The following is a 21,516-nucleotide window of genomic DNA, read 5'->3' as shown; positions in this document are numbered from 1 at the left end:
GGTGGCGGTGTTGAAATGAAAAGTTAGGAAGATGAATCCTGGCCTTAACACAGGAAGGGGAGGCCTATGGGGCTTGGGCTGAATCCTGTTACAGACATCCTGACAGTGAACAGCTGGTGAGAAGACACTGATCTGATTCAGGTCGCATTACTTTGGAGGCTCCCCATTGCCCCGGCTTGGGCTGCCGACATCAAGCCCCTAAAGATTCATGAGGCTGCATTCAGATTTGTTTCACCGCCCATCTGTGCAACTGAAAATCTGCCTTCTGGGGAAGGAGTAATTTACTTGCCATTTCTTTCACAGTCTCTCCCCAACCCCCATACCAGATACAACAGATGGGTTGACACTCTCCCCTCCTCCCCACCCCAAAAAGCAAGCCTGATTCTTGCACGGTATCCATCACGAAGAGGGAGCCCTGCTCCATGGCAGTTAGCCCAGGTGGCGCTTCACTTTGAGATTCCAGCTCCCAGAGACCTTGCTCCAGCTCCCCTGGAAACTTTTATTCCCCACAGCAACTGGGTCCACTGGGAAAGAACAGCCCAGACCTTCAGAATCACGGCCTTCCTTTCTTTTTTTTCCCTTTGTTTTTTTGTAGATACTTTCTACCTCCCATCCCAACACATGCCACACACCCACACACACCCACACACACCCACACACACACACACACACACACACCACCCTTGGTACTTGCGCAGTACTGGGAAGAGTGCAAGGTACAGGTCTGGAGTTGCAACTCAGCTAGTAACCGGCCTCGTGGTCTTTGTTAAATCCCTTACTCTGTCTATTTCTCCATCTTGGTTTTGTTAAATATGAGTAATAACAACACTAGACTCCCTTCTGGGGTTTTAAATATTTAGACCATATGTGTGCATAGGGCCCTCCCGGCCCTACCCCCGCAAAATGAAAAATTGTTCATGAAAGAATTTGGTAATTTCTGTTTTAAAATTAGCCATCATAGGAGAAAGCAGAACATTATGAATTTCTTCACTTTTATTTTGTGACTTAGTTTGTTTATATCTTGCGCTGCACTGACTTCTCAAACCACCCCATGGGAGAGGCTCCTACCAGCTGAGCACCATCAAAACACTCTGTGATTCAGGGCACGGGGTTTTTTTCAGAGTCAGAGCTCAGCCACGTCACATTCTGAGCTGACTAACTCCACGGTCTGTTATAGCCCTGAGTCATGGACACAAATTTCATCTTACGGGAAGTAACACAAGGGAAAGATAAGTGGCTTTGTTCACACAGACGCTATGAAAAGCCTCAAGTGGCACTTGCTCTAGAAGCTGACCCTTCTGATTTTAGCTGGAGAAACTGTCTTAATTTCAGTGCCTGAATACGGGAAGCTTATGGAGATGTTTTGGGAAAGGACGTTATTGAAGCATTAAAGGCAATCTGGCTCTCTTCCCAGGGAACAAGCACCCAAAAGGAGAGTTACCTAGTGACCTGAATCAAACGTTGTCACTTTGATAACATTTGATTCTGTTGAATTCAATTCAGTGTATTTTGATTCAATTAACAGCTTTTGCATACCTACTGTGGCTAGGGTATGTGAAAGATAAAGAAATGAATGTGAATGATGCAACTGACAAGGGATTGATTTCCAAAATATATGAACAGCTCATACAGCTTAATATTAAAAAAAAAAAGCCAAGTAACCCAAATCAAAAAATGCGCAGAAGACCTAAATATACATTTCTCCAAAAAAGACATACAGATGGCCAACAAGCACATGAAAAGATGCTCAACATTGCTCATTATTAGAGAAATGCAAATCAAAGCTACAATGAGGTATTACCTCACACCAGTCAGAGTGGCCGTCATTAAAAAGTCTACAAGTAATAAATGCTGTTGAGGGTGTGGAGAAAAGGGAACCGTCCTACACTGTTGGTGGGAATGTAGGCTGGTGCAGCCATTGTGGAAAACAGTATGGAGGGTCCTTAAAAAAACTTACTATATGATCTAGCAATCCCAGTCCTGGGCATATATCCAGATAAAGCTATAATACAAAAAGACACCTGCACCCCAATGTTCACAGCAGCACTATTTACAATAGCCAAGACATGGAAACAACCTCAATGTCTATCAACAGATGACTCAATAAAGAAGCTGTGGGTATATAAACAAACAAACAAACAAATAAATAAATACAATGGAATACTACTCAGCCACAAAAAATAATAAAATAATGCCATTTGCAGCCACATGGATGGACCTGGAGATCGTCATTCTAAGTGAAGTAAGCCAGAAAGAGAAAGAAAAATACCATATGATATCACTCATATGTGGAATCTGAAAAAAAAAAGACACAAATGAACTTATTTACAAAACAGAAATAGACTCACAGACACAGAGAACAAACTTATGGTTACCAGAGGGGAAAGAAGGTAGGAAGAAATAAATTGGGAGTTTGAAATTTGTAGATATTAACTACTATATATAAAATAAATAAACAAGTTTTTTCTGTATAGCACAGGGAACTATATTCAATATATTACAGTAACTGCCAATGAAAAAGAATATGAAAATGAATATATGTATGTATATGCAGGACTGAACTATTATGCTGTACAACGGAAACTGACACAACATTGTAAACTGACTGTACTTCAATTTTTAAAAAATGGTTTAAAAAAAAGAACTGAATGTAACTTCATCTCCACCTTCAGGAGGTATAATCTAGAATAGACAAACAGAAACATGACTCTCTCCTCTACTGAGGTCCAGTAGGCCCAGGGACTTTGTACATTTTGTTCATCACCCTTTATCCTGTGCCTGGAACACAGAAGAGCTCATTATTGTTTTGGGATGGATAAATGTACAATCCATGCAAGGCAGAATGTGACAACTGCTATCAAAGAGTGATGCTGGAAAGCAGAGGGGCAAGAAGTAATGCCAATTAAAAGGAGAAAGGGTGAGAGCTGAGGGAAAGAAGTCTTTGAGCAGAGCTTTGAGGGATGGGTGGAATTTTGATGGGGGAAGAAGTGTGACAGAGATTGACCTCTTGTCCAACAGGGAACATGATGAGCACAGGCAAGAAATTAGGGACAAGGGGAAGCCAAACCGCAAGATCAAAGACAGCACATACAGCCTTTCTGTGGCAGGCACTGCTTTAAGCGCTTTAAAAGCATCAGCTCATTTAATTCACGGTAACCCTGTGAGATATGTGCTGTAATTATCCTCACCTAACAGATGAGGAAACTGAGGCACAGAAAGGTCGAGTAATGTCCGAGGTCACACAACCACTAAATGACGGAGCCAGCACTCAAATCCAGGCAATTAGTCTCCAGAGATTGTGTTTACTGATTGTGGTGGATTGCAAAAGTGGGTACAGATGGTTTTTCCCTCTCTGTGTCCAAGGCCTTGGACTGTGACTTTTGTGGTTCTTCCCATCAAGAGGTGAAGTCTATTTCTTTACCCTTTGAGTTTGGACGGATTTTATGACTTGCTTTGGTCAGTCAGATGCAGCAGAAGAAACAGTGTGTCAGTTCCAAGCTTAACGCACCTGCTTCTGCGCTCACTGTCGGAATTTGCTCGCCGCCAAGCGAACAGGTGAACGAGCCGGAGCTAGCCTGCTGGTTGCTGAGAAACACGTGGTCCAGTTACCAGCTTTATTCCAGCTGATTCTAGCTGGGCATTCCAGCCAATTCCCAGAGCCACCCAGCTGAGCCCAACCCAAATTGCCAACCCACAAAATCATGAGCTAAATAAATTGTGGTTTGTTAAAAACAAGACAACAGGCCACAAATGGAGTCACTTACGTCAAGCCCTAAGTCACCAAACTGAGACTTAATTACACTTTCAGCTCCCCCGGAAATGGAACCTTAAACCAGTTAACCAGGAATCCCCTGATCAGCACTAACTGGGTATAATCTGCCTGTCAAGCCCTGCCACCCTCTAAAGGAAACTGACATCACCATAGCAAATCTGTTGTTTTTTTTTTTTTGCCTAGTATGTCTACTTTGTTCCCACTTCCTTCTGAATATAGAAGTCTTTCCATTTATTTTTTATTTTTTATAGAAGTCTTTCATTTTGTACAGCTCCTCAGAGCTCCTTTCTGTCTACTAGAGTGGCTGCTGCCTGATTCATGAATCACTGAATCAAGTCAATAAGATCTTTACATTTTACTCGGTTGAATTTTTTTTTTTTAACAGGCTGTTTTAAATCCCTAAGATTTAGGATAGTTTAAGCAGCAAGAGCTAATTGATACTTGACTACACTTTGCTCTTCTAAATTACTCTCTACTGACTTCAGACAACACATTTTACAGACGATTCTGCACGTGATCTTGCAGTCACTACAGGAGATGGAACAAAAAAGCAGAGATTGTAGGAACTTAATTAGTTTGCTCATGATCAAATTGCTAATTGATGGAAGAAAACAGGATTCTAATGTATCAAGTGTCAAAAATCCAAGGTCAAAGGAGATTTCTACCAGTGCCGATAAGGAACAGAAGCAACTTCTGGTTCTAGGTGAGATAGTGAATTAGCAGGGCTCTCGGCTTTCTTCTAAATAAACCGTAGTCATACCACAGAAATGAGAGAAAAGCGCTGGGATTTGAAGTATGGGGGCAAAATCCACAAGAAGTCCTAGGGGGAAGGTAACATGATGATGACCTAGTGTGGGAAGGAAAGCTTAGCCTGGGGTAGAAGAAGGAAGACCGGGCTACAGTAGAATGGGGGAGGGGAACTCTGAGTTACGCTCTTTTGTCCACTGCCCACAGTGGGTCACTGAAGGCTCTGCTGTAATGTAAAATGGAAACGTAGCAGCTCCAGTCCAGGACTTCAAGAGTCAGTGATTTGGGGGGAGGGTATAGCTCGGTGGTAGAGTGCGTGCTTAGCATGCACCAGGTCCTGGGTTCAATCCCCAGTACCGCCATTAAGATAAATAGATAAACAAACCTAATTTACCTCTCCCCCACCAAAAAATAAAAATAATAATAAGTCAGTGGTTTAACAGCAGGGTGATGTGGCCGTGTGAGAAGCAGATAATAATGATGCAGTCAGATGACTAAGCCTGTGTGTTCCCTGCTCTCTCCCATCTCCTCCTAAAAAGAAAAACAAAACCAACAAAAAGCACTGTTTTTCTTTATTACTACACTCACACTTTACTTCTGACCCAGTCTACCTAGAGTTAGCCTCAGAGCCTACAAGTTAAAGGGCTCAGTCCCACAGGACTTCCCTCGTCCCCTTCAGATGCCAGTCACAGGTCCTAGGTGGCCACCTGTACTTTTGACTGACCAGCTGGAAATTAGGGGTTTCCACAACAGCCTACTCAGGTTCAGTGAGTTCTCAGAATGGCTTGTGGGGCTCAGGGAGACAGCTCGCCCACTAGATCAGGGGCTTGTTAGACAAGGATGCACTCAGGAGTGGTCAGAGGAAGCGGTGCATAAGGCGGGCTTTCTGCGGGAAGGGCACGAAGCTTTCCTTGTCTTCTGGGGGGGCCGGCTAGGGGACCACCTTCCCAGCACTTCCACATGTTCTCCAGCCCAAAGCTCTCTGAACTTGGGTGACAGTTTTTAGGGAGGCTTCATCTTGTAGCCATGAATGATCCAATCACGCGCCGCTGGTGAATGAACTCATTCTCTAGACCCTCTCCCTTCCCTCGAGGTCAAGGGATGGGGCTGAAGGTTCTGACCCTCTAATCACATGGTTGGTTCTTCTGACTACCAGCCTTTTTCCTCCAAGTCATCTCATTAAGATAAACTGAAGTGTGATTGAACGAGGCTTGCTGTGAATAACAAAAAGTGTTTCTTACATTTTTGTCATTCTTCTCACTTTCAGGAAAGTCCAAGGATTTTAAGAGCTTTGTGCCAAGAAGAATGAAGATCAAATACGTATTTTTTTAATTATACATCATAATATCACCCTCCAAGGTTGGACAGTTACAATGCAGAGAGAAAAAAAAAAAAAAGACCTTTCAGGGGAGATTTCTGAGGGGCTCATGTAGCTTCTCCAATAACTTGGAGATTAGGTCAGGGTCACCTGGTGAAGGTACAGAAAGTAGAATGGCCCCTCCCCCCAACTCCCCAGGAATAATACAAGCCACAGTCTAGGGCACAGCTCCTCATTTTGGGCCCAACACCCGGGGAAAATGAACTCAGAGGCAAAAATATTGAGATAATGGGAATCCAGTCTGAGAGAAAGGCCACCCAAATGACCTTTGCTAGAGAAAACAGAATTAATGTAAAATATGGACTGAGACTTTAAAATAAGCTTAAAAAATATCTTCAGAGAAATTGGAGATGATATTGGTAATCTGAAGGAGGGACGAAAAGCAATTAAGAAGAACCAAGTAGCTATCCTGGTGTTAAGGAGAAAACCCACAGGCCCCAAATGGCGTCACTGTGTTAAGCCCATGATACCAAACCTAGATTTTTTTTTCTTTTCTTTTTATAATTGAAGTATAGTCAGTTACAATGTGTCTATTTCTGGTGTACAGCGTTATGTCCCTGTCATACACATGCATACATTTATTTGTTTTCACATTCCTTTCATTAGAGGTTACTGCAAGATATTAGATATAGTTCCCTGTGCTGTACAGTAGACTTTGTTGTTTATCTCTTTTATACATAGTAGTTAATACCTGCAAAACTTGAACTCCCAATTCATCCCCGCCCCTGCCTTCCCCCTTGGTAACCATAAGTGTGTTTTCTGTGTCTGTGAGTCTGTCTTTTTTGTGAGGACTGGAGTTGCATACCTGAAGAATTCCCTCCCTGCTGTTATCAAACACTTTGTTTGTTTGTTTGTTTTGCTGTGGCAACAGTCAATAGTTTTATGATGTAAAATAAGATTATTAAGTGTCAGTGATTTTCCTGAATGTTTTTTTCCCCTAGATATAAAAACTTTTATTATTTGATACATGATACTAAACCCAGATTTAATACCGACCTAATTGCAGCTTCAACAGTCACCAGAAATGTAATCTTAATCAACCAGTCTGGAATTTTCTGGTCAGCACCAGTGAGGTCATCTGCTTCAGGGGCCCTCTGCATCCCCAGAGAAAGAAGAGGCATCTGCATGATAAAACCCTCGCCAAATTCCTTCCCCACAAAAAAAGATGTCCTGGCCTAAAAATAACCTATTCTTTTCTTTTGCTAACAGCTCCCTCGACACCCCCCCACCCCCCCACCCCCGCCTTCTTCCCGCAAAAACCTTCCCTTTGTGCAACTACTTTTAGTTGCTAGATGGGATGCTGCCTGAACTCATGAATCACTTAATAAAGTCAATTAGATCTTCAAATGTATTCAGTTGAATTTTGCTTTTTAATACATATGAAAATACAGTAATTGAAAACTGGATTCAATAGACATGACACTAGGCAGAATGAATACAGACAATAATTACTGAGCTGGAATGTCAGGTCAAGAAATTCTCCTAAAAGCATGGAGTTAAGGCTTTGATTCTACTCTAGATTGTACCAAATCCTGGAGTGTTTGGTTGAAATAAATTTCTAGGTCTAAAACAGAGCCCCTTCTGCCCAGGGGGAGAGGGGGATGGTGCTGGTGGTACATATCAGCAAACTGAAAGATAACTTTCACAGCCCTATAAATGTCCCACATGACCAGCAGCCCAGCCCATCCAATCGGCCAGTTCCCAAATGCCGAGCCAACTCTGGGCTGTATGCTATTCCCTTGCTCCTTATTCATTTTCTGTTTTTTTCTTTCTTTTTTAAAAAAGAATTTATTTTATTTTTGTTTTTTTTGGGGGGGAAGGGATAATTAGGTTTTTAAAATTTAGTTATTTTTCATGGAGAGACTGGGGATTGAACCCAGGACCTTGTGCATGTGAAGTACATGCTCTGCCACTGAAATATACCCCTCCCCCTTCATCTTCTATTTTTTTCTTTCTTGTTCCTTATTCTTTATACTGTGAAAGCTTCCTGCTTTCTGCTCCATTCTGTACTTCTCTGGACCTTTGGGAATGGAGACTGCCCGCTTCATGAAGTGTCAAAGTTTGCATCACCTAAATTGCCTTCTTTAATCATTTTTAACAGTTTAAGGGAGCAAATTCTCTTTCTCTCTCTCATTTGTATCACCTCTCTATTCCTTAGATAACAGAAACAAAGTATTTCTATACACTCTGTTCTGAACCTTGTTTTTTCATTCAACAATATCTCCCAGAGATGATTCCATCACAAAATAAGAGGTCTTCCTCATTTTCTTTTATAGTTGTACTGTAAAAAAAAAATCACGTGGGCTTGCTTTAGTTTATCCAAATAGTTCCTTACTGATGGATATTTGGATTCTTTCCAGTCTTTTACTACAATGAATAGCCTTGTTCACTACCACTTTTCATCAGTAAAAGTGCTAAAACAAGAAAAAGACACAAGAGACATAAGGATTGGAAAAAGAAAAAGATAAAACCAATCTACTCGATAAAGTAAAATTCATATTTTATGGCAGGACAATAAAAGTGTAAACATACAAATTTTCTTGGCGTTTTGAATCCTCCTTCCTCACCTATAGTGTGTATTGTTCATCTGCTTAACCAGACGGCCTTGGAAGATGACGTTCTTAATCTTGTAAGGGGTCATGATGACCCACCACTCACTTTGTACTTTCAGATCTGCACTGTGTAAATGGTCAATACATCATTTTGTCAGAGCAGGCAGATAGGTAGATATGAGCAGAGAAAGGGGGACGTAGACCAAATGGCAGGAATTGGGCAGAAAGGAGGGGCACAGGCCAAATGCAGGAAACACACATCATGTAAGCACCAGGGGTCCCTGGGCAGAGAAGGAAAAGCAGGAACGTTTGGGCTGATAAGGGGTCACACTTTTTGGGGTGATGAGTGGTCTGGAGACCAACAAAAAAAGGTGGGACAAGGAAGGAATCTTCAATGTCTGAATGTTAGCTTTTGCTCATTATGTCCTCATTTCAATAAAATTAGCCTTGCAGATCAGAAGTACCCATCATGCACCGATGACATGACACTTCTGATCCAAACTAAATAAGGACAAAAATCCCTCCTCCCTTTGGGAAGGTGGAGTTGGGATGATAATCAGGGAAAATGACCCCAAACCCTTCCCTCCTTGATGAATATTCCGCCCATTCATTTTTACACCCTATGTGACTCACTTGCCAAAGAAACACAGGGCAGCCACTCACCTGAGCCTGCCCGCTCTCACCTTAAGAGTGTACTATCCATCCTTTAATACATCCTCACTTTACTTTTTTAACCACTAAGTCTTTGAATTCCTTCTGGGACGGGACAAGAACCTGGAACACCAGTCGCATCCACTGGCAACAATTTGATGTATAGTCCTTTGTCTCAAAAACATATATAACTGTGCTTTGACCTCTAATGGGAAAAGCTGTCCCTGGAGCTTTCTGAAAGTCTGTCTCCCAGTTTATACCTTCAGGTTGGCTCAAATAAATTTTTCCATTTCTTTTTTAGATTGACTACTGATTAACTATTTTGTTGACATATTCAACATGGAAATATATTAGAACTAATATAAATACTTGACAAAATTGTTGGATACAAGGTTAAGTTATAAACAAATCAACACTGTTCCTCCAGGCTATTAATAACACAGTTGAAAATAATACAGAAAATAAGATTGTGTTGACAATGGCAATGACATTTGCACAAGATGATGGATAATTAAAATAAGTGCATACAGACTGAAATAGAAGCTTTGATGCAGGAATAGATGTATCTTAAAAATGGTGTTAAAGTGATAGAAGAGATTGAAATTATATTAAAAGTACATAAACACATGACGCCACAGACTTCACAAGGTTATATGCCTAGTTCAGAACATTATAAAATACATTATTGTTTGTGACTTTGTGGGGTCAGAAATGAAAGTAAAGAGTAAAGAGATAAAATAGAGCCTGAGAGATGTTTTGCGTGCATTGATGCTAATGTGTTAAGAATTAGGATTACAGTTAATTTAACTCTTCATCTAAGGTCAAACCAAACCAAACCAAAACTCATAAATAGACATCCTTGCAAATCCACAGGAATGAAGCCCACATTATACCTGGCAAGCGAAGATTACATAAATGGATTGTTAGAAATTGCATGGCATGCTGAGAAGTTGTATGACAGATTTTCTAAGCATGTCATTAGTTTGTCGAAATAAATTAACCGATTTGTTAAATCAAAGTCTCTGTGCCTTAACTGAAGTGGCAGAGGTGGTACCAGGGGATCTTGCTTCTTCTGAGACGTGATCATAAGAAACTCACTGGGTTTTCTCATATGGGGTCAGGTTAGCAAAATGTAGGAGTTTCTTCCACTATCATGTGGTGACTGTTACTCCCCAGGATTTAAGGTGCTGTCTGTGATGTTGAGTCGCAAAGATTCATGATTAGAATATTTCTGTCTAGTGGAATATTCCAGAGAAACACCACCTCCTGCGGATGGAATTCCCATCAGGGCCCCTCTGGGTGATGGTGTTTAGAATGTGCATAGTCCTAAAGAAGATTGAGTTTCAATTGGCTTAAGCCATTTGACTAACATAATGAGCTCTAGGCGCTGTGGTCAAAACAAACGTATCCAAGGCAACAGCATTCCTTTGACTCAAAATATATTATTTTTAGAAGGAGCCTATTAAATGGTCAGCCTGTCTAGCTCTCCATGGAAGCTTGACACTACTTAGCAGGATTCCATTAATTAGACATTTAATTATGATTGAACATCCTTCTCTGGAAAACTCATTAAGCCAGCACCAGGAATCGCATTACCTTTTTCATGTATTAATATGTATTTATTAACTCAACAAGTTTTTACTGAACACCAGCTATGTGCCAAACATTAGCACAAAGTTGGACAAGACAGACAACTTTCCTACTTCCATGTCTTGCTATCTGGTTAGAGAGAGGATCTAACATACAGATAAAGAAGCGTATGGCACTGAATGGCAAGCATGTGATGAAAATAAAACAAGAGCGTTGGGGCGGGGAGTGGGACGGCTGTAGGAAGTAGAGCGAGACGGAGGAGATCACGTTTAAACTAAGCTCTGAAAAGCAAGGAGACAGTCATAGGAAGTTGTAGGGGAAAAAGCATTCAAGATGGGGGCGATGGCTGGTGCAGACGCTCACTGAACAGAACACATGTGTTCAAAGGAAGGAAAAGATCTTGCTTGAGGGGCATGTATGTGCTAGTCATTTGGGGTTTTTTTTTTTTTTTTTTTTCCATTTTGCGATCCATGTTGTTTATTCATATTATTTATTTATTTATTTATTTATTTATTTATATTGTCTACCTTAAAAAAGTGGACGCCTTTTTGTTTTCCTGTATGTTTTCAGGTGTACCACCTAGAAATTAATTCCTTGTTGATTTTACATGTTGTAAACATTTTGTGATCTGTCACCCTGCTACTTGGTGGGGTGGTGTGTTTTGCTGAACAGAAATCCTTACTTTTGATATAGTCACATCTCATCAAATTTTCTCCCATGGGTTTTACTTCCTAGTTCTTGTTTAAGAAATCTTTCATTATGTATATAAAATATTAAAAAAACTTTTTTTCTTATTTGCTTTATAGAGTTACGTTTCACATATTTAACACATCTGGAATTTACTTTAATGGTATGAAGTGTGGACTCCCATTAAATGTTTTCCCATATCATAAGTCTTGTTGGGGAGGGGTAATTTCCCCCTCTACCTGTCTTGAGTTCTTGTGGCTGCACTGATAATAAAATTGACACAAAGCAGATTAAGCGGAGAAAAAGAAAGAATTTTACTTTATGCACGTGGAGGTACCATAGAAATGGGACCTAAGAAGTGGCCAAAGCAGACAGCGTTCATACTTTTTAGACAGAAACAATAAAATTGTGAGGAATTGCCAGGACAAAGAAACTCAGGTTTTTGTTTTGTTCTTTTTCACGTGGAGTCCAGAGAGATACATGCTTTACATATACGCTACCCCAGTTGATCCTCCCAACAGTTTTCCGAGTGGAGAAATTTAGGCTTTGGGTACCCAGTTAGTGAAGACTCCAAACAGAACTGGGGCTTGGGGTAGTAAATTAAAGAGCAAGGCTGGTCTGTGTGGGCTTCTTGGCCCCAGCTCCTCATCTTTGGTGATAAGGGTGTGTTTTTACCTCCAGGTGCTGGGAGCGCACCTTTCACACGAGAGATTTATTTCCTGCCTTTAGGGCAGCAGAAGGGAGGGTCAGAGTGTCCCTGTTTTGTTGGCCATTTAAGTAACTTTAATTTCAAGTAATCAATATGCCGTTGAAGCACCACGTGGGGCGGTCTCCTCTGGACCACAACAAGCCCCATCCTTCCCTCTAATTTGATGATACCACCGCTACTCTAAACCGAGATCTGGGCATGAGGGTTGCTCAGTGCTCCTGGCATGTTTCAGAAGTCATGAATTCATGCTTCTAACAGTTCAGCACCACAGGAATCTTCCTTCCCCCATCCCCCTTCCTTGTGCTATAATTGTACCTCCTTTCTTACACAGTGACAACTCCGGCTTTTTCAAACATAACATTTACTCACTTACTCAATTCTACAATAAAGCTAAGTTAGATCCAGAATTGTTACATCCATACCCTTGTGAAAAATAAATCTATTAAAAAAAGAGTTCAGGATCTGTTTGCCGTGTTCTTTCTGTCTCATTCATTTGAAATATAATTGAGCTCATTTGTTTCTTTCTACACCCAGTTTTAGGTTTCACCCCATTCTTGTTGATTTAATTTTATTATTTGAACATGTAGAAGATTAACATTGTTCCGAAAGTCAAAACTATATACTCAGAGAAGCATCACTCCCTCTTCCTACCCATTCCTCCTTTCTCTTTTTGAATATAGAGATGGTCCCCAACTTATGTTTCCATTTAAAACTTTTCCATGGTGTGAAATCGGTATGCATTCAGTAGAAACCACACTTCAAATTTTGAATTTTGATCTCTTCCCAGGCTAGCAATGCATGCTATGAACTCCCGTGATGTTGGGCAGCGCAGTGCAGCGAGCTGCCTGGTCAACCCTGTGATCTCCAGGGGGGACAACCGTTACACTTACAGCTATTCTGTTTTTTTGTTTTTTTTTTACTTTCAGTACAGTATTCAATAAATTACCTGAGACAGTCAACACTTTAGTATAAAATAAGCTTTGTGTTAGATGGTTTTGCCCAACTGTAGGCTAATGTTAAGCAATCTGTTCTCAGTATTCAATACATTACATGAGATATTCAACACTTTAGTATAAAATAAGATTTGTGTTACATGATTTTGCACAACTGTAGGCAAATGTTAAGCGTTCTGAGCATGTTTAAAGTAGGCTAGGCTAAGCTATGTTGTTTGGTAGGTTAGGTACATTAAATGCAATGTACAACGGGCTCACTGGGATATGACCCCATTGTAAGATGTGGAAGATCTGCAACCAATTTCATTTTTTGTTATCTTTCCTGTGTTTCTTTTTGAAAAAATAGATACATGTGTGTGTGTTTTTTTATTTCCATCTTTCAACACAAAAGTTACCATATTATGCATATTCTTCAGTGTTTTGCTTTTTCCATATATAATAATATATCTTGGAAATCACTCCTTTTAATGCTGCCACTTATTCAATGCTATTATTATATTTACTATGTTTCTTCACTATTTGAAAACATTTGGTATTTAGGTATTAGGTATTAAAGTTTGTATTATTAGTTGTAATAGTTATCTCTGTTTCTTTTTAAAAATTGAGATATTATATAAAATTATATTAGTTTCAGATGTACAACATAGTGATCTGATATTTGTAAATATTGCGAAATGATCATCATAATAATGAAAAATAATGAAAAAAAAGAAATCTTTTCTTGTGAGGAGAACTTTGAAGATTTACTCTTTTATCAACTTTCAAATATGTAATAAAGTATTATTAGAACCACCATGCTGTACATTACATCCCCATGAATTATTTATTTTATAACTGGAATGTTGTGCATTTTGACCTCTTTCACCCATTTTGTCTACCCCTCATCCTCTACCTCTGGCAACCAGCAATCTGTTCTCTGTTTCTGTAAGTTTGTTTGCTTTCAGGTTCCACCCATAAGTGAGATCATATTTATCTTTTTCTGATTTGTTACACTTAGTGTATTGCCATTAAAGTCCAGCCATGTTTTCACAAATAGCAAGATTTCTTTCTTTTTTGTGGCTGAGTAGTGTTCCATCATGTATATGTATATATGTATATACATGTACCATATGTTCTTTATCCATTCATCCCCTGATGGACACTAAGGTTGTTTCCATGTCTTGGCTTTTGTAAATAATGGTGCAATGAACATGGGTAGGCAAGTAATACTTATCTTTGTTTCAAAAATCTTTTGTGGTACTCTTTGCTTCTCTTTTTAAAACTAATAATATACTTTCAATTTATAATGACATCTTTTTTGTCAGAGGTGATCACCCTGTTTTCTGTTTTCTCCTCATCTCTTCTCCTCCCACTATTTTAGTTGCATTGCTTCTATTTTGTTCACATACTATTCTTCCACCCATTTCTTAACCCTTGTTTTATTCTTAATTCTACAATGAGCCATATTAAATACTCATCATCAGTCCTTCTGCTGAAGTTTTTCTTAGTTCTCTCTTGGTTGAAACTTCCCTCCAGTATTTTTTCAAAAGGTCTTATGTGCATTTGAAGGACAGTTTGACCATATATAACATCTTTGGTTCTGCCAGCCTTCCCATCTACCCTATTAACTGCTTCCTTCAGTCTACCACAAGACTGAAGATTTGCTGGGGCCACCCTGATTGCAAATATTCTGTCCCATCATCAAACCGGTGTTAGATCACATGTTCTACTTTTGTGTTCAATATATGGTCACCAAACCTTTAATCCTAGTGTTTTATATGAGAATTAGTGATAATAAAGTTTCATGTCAAGGCTTTTGTGTTGGGGTGGGAGGAGACTGACCCCAGAATGTCCAGACTTCATCATCATATAAACCTTGTGTGGAAGCTTAATTTAGACAGAGTTTCCAGAATATAAATAGATAAGACATTAGCTGGGGAATGCCTCTCGGGTGAGGCTACGGTGGGGAGGAAAAAAAAGAGCTTTCACAATTAAAAACAAAAAACAAAAAACAAAAAACTCCTGGGCTTCCTTCCCTTGAAATAGCTGACAGTATATTCCAAGCCCCTTTCCAGAATTTACTCAAATAAAAGCTATCTATAATCTCTTCACAGCCTGTGAGATTTTGAAGGAGGCTCAAGTGTCAAGGCTGAAAGGGATCTTAGAAGTGATCTAATCTACGTTTTCTTTCTTTAACAGGTAAGGAAACTGGGAGTGCTGTCTGGAAGGGGAAGTATTTGAAACTTACATGTGAAATTTCACGCTTATTAAAATGTTTTGAAAAATAAACTTGGTGCAGAAAAATGAACAAAGAATTATAAAACACTTTTACGTTTTTGATTCAGATTAAAAAAAAAATTTAAGAAGGAAAAAAAGCACAATAAAATTGAAATCCTCTCTTATTCCTGTTCTTTTCTAGAGGAAACCATTATCATGAATTTGGTATCTATTCAGCCCATGCTTTTACACTCTTGATTATATATATGTATTAAATATTACATAATTTTAAAATTTATAGAAATGTTAACATGATACATAATATTCTGAAATTTGATTTTTTTTAAAATTTGAGCACAGAGAATTATTTAGTGAATCTCCTTATCTATACGTCTGTGTGTACAGCACATAAACCCCATCATTCCAGTGTCCCTGGGGCTATTGGCAAATGAATAACCCAGCACAAGTGTTCTTGTAATTGGAACACACTGTGATAATTAGCAGTGGTCAGTCCGTATCAGGTGTCAGGACACTCTTGCCTTCTGGAAGGAGTTTTGGATAAGCAGTCAAGTCTACTGCTGGCTCTGTTCCTGACAGTATGACTTTGGTAGAGGGACTGAGAAGTGACAGGATGAGCACTGGATATGACACCAGAAGACCTGGCTTCCAGCTGTACCACTAATTCCACTTGAGCCTCAGTTTCCTGATGTATAAAAAAGAATGACGCTGCTTTGCAGGGCTGTTGGGCTCAAACTGGACAGGGGTGAAAATTCTTTGCAAGACACGCGATAAAAGCAAAATATTGCTATTACTAACTTCCATAAAGCTTAGTTTCTGTATTTGTAAAATAAGGATAGAGCAAGGTACTGGAAGCCCTTTCCAGCTCCAAAATAGCCTGTGATTCTGCGACTGGAGGGTAAAGATGGATCTCCAAATCAAAAGGAGTAGCAGGTGGCCACCATTGGAGCAAAATATTTTACAAGGCAAATAAGATAATACAGTATCCCTTTCTTTCTCTCACTATCGCTTCTTCCATTCCTCCCTTCCTCCTTTTCATCTGCTTCTTCCTTCCTCTCTTTTTTCTCTTCTTCTTTTTCTCTCTTCCTTTGTCCTTTTTGCATTTCCCCAAACTTGCTATACTTCGTGAAGCACGTATTTCCAGCCTTCCTCGCTAACTTTTATTTGTTCTTTGGATATTCTTTGTTTGTTTCTGGAAAGCTTCCTCTTGTAGGCTTTTCCTGATCTCTCAGATTTTGAGCATAATAACCTTCCCACGTTCTCCCATAATGTACTCACGACCTTCATCACTGCGATTATCACACTGATGCGAATGGTCTTCAACCCTAATAGAATGCAAGCTGGGGGGCATGGACGGTTCTTGAATCCTTCACTGCTTTATCCACAGAGCCCATTCCAGTGCCTGGAACATTGTGGGTACTCCAGATCTGTTGAATGAATGAATAAACAAATATTCAGGCAGGAAGCCAGGCAGCATGGATACAGAGATAAGTCAAAGCTTTAGCTCTCAAGGAATTTAAAGTCTTGTAGGAAGGACAGACATGCAGTCAAATAACCACAATGCTGTGTTAGAAGAACAAGCAACAGAAATCTGTTCAAAATGCAAATATATACAGAGGAAAGAATTTGAGTGGGTCAGAGGAAGCTGTACAAGAGATAGGTGCACTGGATCTTAAAGGCGAGCGGAAGTGTGTCAATCTGAGAAAAGCAAAGGATATGCCAGACAGAGCAGCAGCATATTTATTGAATACTTGAATACAAATTATTCAACAAGTATTTTGTGTGCCCTCCTGTGTACCAAGCACTGTTGTCGGTATAGAGGGCAGAGCAGGCACAAAGGGAAACAGTCCTCCAGGAGTCCCTTCCCACCTTCCGCAGAGGTCTCCTTTCTGCCGGATCCACGTTATCCTGTGTCTTTGAAGCTCTTCTGCAAATATGGGTGTTTACTGCAAGTAAAATCTTACAGGGAAATTGGCAAGCCTTTCCTGGATCCAAGAGAGCAAGCTCTTGGCTGTTTTTGTGCTGAGGAGGACGTGAGGGTTTGTGTTTCTCAGTGTTTTGATCAAAGGCACACAACTGTTACATGAGAACACCTTGGAAGTGTAATCTGAGTTCTCCAAGGCACCAAGGCCTCACCATCTGCTCAGGCCACAGCTTGACTGAGGACTATCTTTGGCTGAACACCCCTTGCTTGGGTCAGATATTAACACAAGCATCTGCCAAGGGGAATAACAAGGTAAGAAAAAATATAAATGAAATTAAGCCTGGAAGAAATCTCATAAATCAACACACACCATTATGCAGAGCTTTTAAGGAGACAATCAGTAGTAAGAAATATCGAATTACACCGGGTGAAAGATAAACCATTAAAGAGGATGTTTGATGACAAAACTGCAATTTCCATGTCCAGCAAGTTTGGACCCATTTACAGAGAGCTGGAAAGGAAGAGATCTTCTTTATTGTCCGGTTGAGTTGTGCTGATTTACCAGAGTAATTCACCTTGGTACAGACAAGCACTCCACTCCAGGTAACTGAGCGTAGGGGCTGCCATAAGACTCATAATTTGGGAGGGAAAGAGAAAGAGAGAAGTTATGACTATATTTGATCATTTGAAAGCATTTATCTATGTTTTCAAACATTTTGTTGGTTTTAATTTTTTAAGTTATATATGCAGTGTCGTAGAGTGACTTACAGATCTACAACACACAGCAGCAATCCTACACTTCCCCCAGAGGCAATGATCTTCACCTTTTTGCAGATTCATTTCATTTACTTACATATTTGAAAATAATGTGTCTGTATTACTCCTCGAGTTTTCAAATTTTCAGCATTATATTGACTTCTTACTATGGTAGAAAGAACTTACTTCTCTTTACTACTCCTCCCCCCAGATCCTAATAGAGTTATATTTAAAATTAATTTTATTTAAATATTTAATGTTTTTTATTCATATTTATATTTCAACATTCATTGTTTACACTAGGGTGATGGGAATGCTGTTCATAGTTGAGTCATATAATAAATTATGACTACTTTTCATTGTCTGCACAAAATTTAAATTTTTCCTGGGAGTAAAGCTGGTCATCTTTTTGTTTGCTTGCTTTTCTACTACCACGTATGAAGTCTCACACTTTGCTGATTCTCTAAGACTCCTTTCAAGACGTTCAGGAGCATCAGGTTTCCTAGTGGTTTGCATTTTCCTGAAGCCATAACCCATGGCCATCTGACACATCCCAAGGTGGACCAATTGTCCTTTATTCCAGGTACGTGGATCCCACTTTGGGCTGTCCATTCATGATTATCTTGGTAGTCCCTTGACCTCTCCTGTTTCTCAGACCCTATGTCTTTTTTTATGGGTGACCCTCTCATTTTGGTGTCGTACGTTGTCTGGGGCTGAATCTATGGGACATAAATTGTTTGAAACTGAGCATGTCTGAAAACATCTTTATTTTACTCTCTCCCTTGACTGATAGCTGACTGGGGATGGAATTCTCATTTGGGTATAGTTTTTCTTCAGAATTTTGAAGTCATTGGAAGCCTTCTAACTTCCAAGATTGCTGATGACAAGCTGGAAACCAATCTAATTTCTTCTTTGAATGCTTTCTTCTCTTTGTATAACTTCTGCTTCCTTCAGATTGCTTTTCTTCTGTGTATTTTGGACTTTAACTTCCATATTCTCTGATAATCTTTAAGTATGTAGGACTAAAAATGGCTAAGACTCTCTGACTACATGAGTGGGGCTTGTTGATCGTGCAGTTCTATGTAAGATGAGCTGTTGGGGACTCTTCATTGGGGAAATTCCAACATCAGTATCCTTTCCCCTTGAGCTGCTCAGATTCCTCAGAGAAGGCTCTTCCAATCCTTTGCCCAGAGCTTCATGTGAAGGCTTAAGTTTCCATTCTTCTGGAAACCTGAGGAGGGGAAGAGGGCTGGGGTGGGAGATGGGTTCACCGTCCAGATGTACATTCATTTTAATCCACCCTTTCAGAAGGATACTTCTGTCTCTAACTGTGCCTGTGGTGTCCCAGTTTAGAGACTCTCTCCAGGAATAAAGGAATAAACCCCCAGTCTTCTGCTCAGGTTGGGGAAGAGTAGTTGTTAACTGTGTCAACGTTGGGGGGAGGGTGGGATCTTGGGACCTAACAATTTCTTGAAAAACTTTCAACTAGTTATCCTTATTTTAGCCACTTCTCTCTTCACCCCCACTGCCACCAATCTGTACAGTATAAATCAGATTGGCTCTTGGCTCTCTCTGTTAGCTGTTTAGGATTCAACTTTCTTAGTTTTGCTAAATCGGTTACCATCATCCTTTCGCATTATCGCTTCCAAAATTTGCTTGCTACTTTCCCCTTTTTGAGTCTCATCGTCCTTATGGCTTTATGCCTTTAAAAAAAGAAAAACAAAAAACCGCTCTCTACTGTCATTTTAGTAGGGTTTTAAGAGGGAGCAAAACTAGATGCATATGTTCAATCTGCTGTCTTCACCCAGAAGCCCAGAAAACTTTTAAATTGAGGTAAAGAGATGCTATTTTGATGACTGTGTCTTGAACATCAACTGAAGCCAGGAAATTAGCAAGCAGGTAGTGTAAGGGTTCAGAGCTTACAGCCTGGAATCAAACCCAAGACTGAATCCTGTGTCTGTCACTTCCTGGGTTTCTGACCTTTTGATATTTACCTGACCTCTCTCAGCCTCAGTCTTTTTCATCTGCATGATAGAGATAATAATATGACTAACTTATGAGATTAAAATACATATACATATAAGATAAGCTTCTGACATTGTCTAAATTTTGGAACATAACAAACACTCAATAAGTTGATGTAACTTGGGTGCCCATGAAGGGACAGTCAGCAGACAGAAACTAGTCAGTGGCTTCATGACCTTCTGACTGTATGTCATTGTGTATCTGTGTTCGGCACTAGGTATATTATGGAGAACAGAACACATGGAAGGCTAGCCTTTGAGGAGTTTAGAGTCTGGTGGAGAAGAAAAACAATAAATAAGCACAAGTAAATATATAATTAAAATGGGTAGTAAGTGCTATAAAGGGAAAGAACAGAATGAGAGAGAATGACAGGGGAGATTTACTTTGGCTTAGTCTGTTGGGAAAAGCTCTTAGTGATGGAGAGTATAGCTCATGCCATATCCAGGTTAACGTCAAAGTGCCTCAGTAAAACGCACATGCTTTTTACCTATTAAAAGTAAATTAATATTAATCTGTAACATATAGGTCAAGAGGGGTCAGAGGCATGACCTTGCTATTAAGTCATTTAACTTCTCTTGGCCTTAATTTCCTCATCTACAAAAAAGAGATGGGCCAAAAAGATCTCTCAACTGACAGCTTCTGCAAGTCTATGCAAATTTAGGACAGAAAATATAAGAATAGCATAAACAAGGTTAAATATAAAGAGAAGAGATTTTTTTTGTTTAGTCCCTATTATCATTTTATTGCTGAATTTTTTTTCTTAGTAAAATATAAAAATTGTTTATATGTGACTACATCAAGAAATAAAAAATTCCACCTCCTTCAACAGCCCATCCATGGAGACTCCACAGGAATAACTACTGTTAATTCAAGTTTTTTCCTGTAGTCTGCCCCTGCTCCTTTGTTCTGAGTATGTGATATTATGTTCTCAGACATGAAAAACAAAATCTTCATAGTGTAGCTAATTTTTTCCTCCTAACCTTGTGCTGCAATATGCATGTAATACTTTTATAATCAGAAAAATTAATTTTATTTAAATAAAATATTGCTAGTTGCAATGAATGATAACAAAAATATTTTAGCTCTGTTTTATTCTTAAAGAGAGAGGAGAGCTATTCATTTGATTTAAAAGTTTGTGTGGGAATAGTTCTAGCTAGTAATATTTTGCTGCAACCAAATTGCCTGTGAGATTTATTCCATCAATAGCTTTAAAAAATATGACAGCTGGAGCATATTCCAATCTTTGGTGATCTTGTAAAACACTCACAAAAGGCAGTGGTGGCGTTTACCAGCAAGATCTTCCTCTGTGATGAGTTCAGGAACAGGCTTCAAAAACAGAAAATTTCTCTAACATTTTTTAAAATTGAGGCATAGTCGATTTACAATGTTGTGCTAATTTTTGGTGTACTGCATAGTAGGATTCATATATATGTATAATATATATATTCCTTTTCATATTCTTTTCCATTATAGGTCATTACTCCAACACCTCTTAATAATTAGTAGAGCTGAAGAGTTATCAGCCTTAGAAAAGGGATGGCAGATAGAATATTGTGTC

At 39.4% G+C, this 21,516-nt stretch overlaps 1 long non-coding RNA gene across 2 annotated transcripts in view; it reads right to left on the bottom strand.

Moving 5' to 3' along the window:
* Positions 1–17,711, bottom strand: part of LOC123616823 (uncharacterized) — a 29,639-nt gene extending 11,928 nt beyond the window's left edge. Inside the window, exons 1-2 of one of the 2 annotated variants that reach the window (XR_006724837.2) lie at positions 17,123–17,711; positions 16,532–16,680 (exon numbers count right to left, since the gene is read on the bottom strand). This is a non-coding gene — a long non-coding RNA (uncharacterized LOC123616823). Of the gene's footprint in view, positions 1–16,531; positions 16,681–17,051 lie in introns of both variants that reach the window. The other variant, XR_012503762.1, reaches the window with a different exon arrangement.
* Positions 17,712–21,516: the final 3,805 nt, after the last annotated feature.

Source organism: Camelus bactrianus, chromosome 33 (genome assembly GCF_048773025.1).
Source record: "Camelus bactrianus isolate YW-2024 breed Bactrian camel chromosome 33, ASM4877302v1, whole genome shotgun sequence".
Classification (NCBI taxonomy): Eukaryota; Metazoa; Chordata; class Mammalia; order Artiodactyla; family Camelidae; genus Camelus; species Camelus bactrianus.
Note: the sequence above shows the minus strand (reverse complement) of the source record. Positions and strands in the feature narration are given on the sequence as shown.